This window comes from Trifolium pratense, linkage group LG5 (genome assembly GCF_020283565.1).
Source record: "Trifolium pratense cultivar HEN17-A07 linkage group LG5, ARS_RC_1.1, whole genome shotgun sequence".
In the NCBI taxonomy this organism is placed as follows: domain Eukaryota; kingdom Viridiplantae; phylum Streptophyta; class Magnoliopsida; order Fabales; family Fabaceae; genus Trifolium; species Trifolium pratense.
The window spans coordinates 21,239,599-21,242,098 of record NC_060063.1 but is presented as its reverse complement, the minus strand read 5'-3'; positions in this window follow the sequence as shown (position 1 = coordinate 21,242,098).

Genomic DNA, 2,500 nt, shown 5'->3' with positions numbered 1-2,500 from the left:
AAAATCAAAGTGCTCCGAAATGCACACGGGGGTGTCAAGCAACCTCCATGTACCGTGGCATGACCGTGGCCAAGTAATAAAGATCAAATTCCATGCCTATGCCAAGTTGGACCAAGGCCCCGTCTCGTTTTGCTATAAGCAAGGGCGTGGCAAGGCACGCGGGGGGCCAAAAAATCAAAGTGCTCCGAAAATGCACACGGGGGTGTCAAGCAACCTCCATGTACCGTGGCATGACCGTGGCCAAGTAATAAAGATCAAATTCCATGCCTATGCCAAGTTGGACCAAGGCCCCGTCTCGTTTTGCTATAAGCAAGGGCGTGGCAAGGCACGCGGGGGGCCAAAAAATCAAAGTGCTCCAAATGCACACGGGGGTGTCAAGCAACCTCCATGTACCGTGGCATGACCGTGGCCAAGTAATAAAGATCAAATTCCATGCCTATGCCAAGTTGGACCAAGGCCCCGTCTCGTTTTGCTATAAGCAAGGGCGTGGCAAGGCACGCGGGGGGCCAAAAAATCAAAGTGCTCCGAAAATGCACACGGGGGTGTCAAGCAACCTCCATGTACCGTGGCATGACCGTGGCCAAGTAATAAAGATCAAATTCCATGCCTATGCCAAGTTGGACCAAGGCCCCGTCTCGTTTTGCTATAAGCAAGGGCGTGGCAAGGCACGCGGGGGGCCAAAAAATCAAAGTGCTCCGAAATGCACACGGGGGTGTCAAGCAACCTCCATGTACCGTGGCATGACCGTGGCCAAGTAATAAAGATCAAATTCCATGCCTATGCCAAGTTGGACCAAGGCCCCGTCTCGTTTTGCTATAAGCAAGGGCGTGGCAAGGCACGCGGGGGGCCAAAAAATCAAAGTGCTCCGAAATGCACACGGGGGTGTCAAGCAACCTCCATGTACCGTGGCATGACCGTGGCCAAGTAATAAAGATCAAATTCCATGCCTATGCCAAGTTGGACCAAGGCCCCATCTCGTTTTGCTATAAGCAAGGGCGTGGCAAGGCACGCGGGGGGCCAAAAAATCAAAGTGCTCCAAAATGCACACGGGGGTGTCAAGCAACCTCCATGTACCGTGGCATGACCGTGGCCAAGTAATAAAGATCAAATTCCATGCCTATGCCAAGTTGGACCAAGGCCCCGTCTCGTTTTGCTATAAGCAAGGGCGTGGCAAGGCACGCGGGGGGCCAAAAAATCAAAGTGCTCCGAAAATGCACACGGGGGTGTCAAGCAACCTCCATGTACCGTGGCATGACCGTGGCCAAGTAATAAAGATCAAATTCCATGCCTATGCCAAGTTGGACCAAGGCCCCGTCTCGTTTTGCTATAAGCAAGGGCGTGGCAAGGCACGCGGGGGGCCAAAAAATCAAAGTGCTCCGAAATGCACACGGGGGTGTCAAGCAACCTCCATGTACCGTGGCATGACCGTGGCCAAGTAATAAAGATCAAATTCCATGCCTATGCCAAGTTGGACCAAGGCCCCGTCTCGTTTTGCTATAAGCAAGGGCGTGGCAAGGCACGCGGGGGGCCAAAAAATCAAAGTGCTCCGAAAATGCACACGGGGGTGTCAAGCAACCTCCATGTACCGTGGCATGACCGTGGCCAAGTAATAAAGATCAAATTCCATGCCTATGCCAAGTTGGACCAAGGCCCCGTCTCGTTTTGCTATAAGCAAGGGCGTGGCAAGGCACGCGGGGGGCCAAAAAATCAAAGTGCTCCGAAATGCACACGGGGGTGTCAAGCAACCTCCATGTACCGTGGCATGACCGTGGCCAAGTAATAAAGATCAAATTCCATGCCTATGCCAAGTTGGACCAAGGCCCCGTCTCGTTTTGCTATAAGCAAGGGCGTGGCAAGGCACGCGGGGGGCCAAAAAATCAAAGTGCTCCGAAATGCACACGGGGGTGTCAAGCAACCTCCATGTACCGTGGCATGACCGTGGCCAAGTAATAAAGATCAAATTCCATGCCTATGCCAAGTTGGACCAAGGCCCCATCTCGTTTTGCTATAAGCAAGGGCGTGGCAAGGCACGCGGGGGGCCAAAAAATCAAAGTGCTCCAAAATGCACACGGGGGTGTCAAGCAACCTCCATGTACCGTGGCATGACCGTGGCCAAGTAATAAAGATCAAATTCCATGCCTATGCCAAGTTGGACCAAGGCCCCGTCTCGTTTTGCTATAAGCAAGGGCGTGGCAAGGCACGCGGGGGGCCAAAAAATCAAAGTGCTCCGAAAATGCACACGGGGGTGTCAAGCAACCTCCATGTACCGTGGCATGACCGTGGCCAAGTAATAAAGATCAAATTCCATGCCTATGCCAAGTTGGACCAAGGCCCCGTCTCGTTTTGCTATAAGCAAGGGCGTGGCAAGGCACGCGGGGGGCCAAAAAATCAAAGTGCTCCGAAATGCACACGGGGGTGTCAAGCAACCTCCATGTACCGTGGCATGACCGTGGCCAAGTAATAAAGATCAAATTCCATGCCTATGCCAAGTTGGACCAAG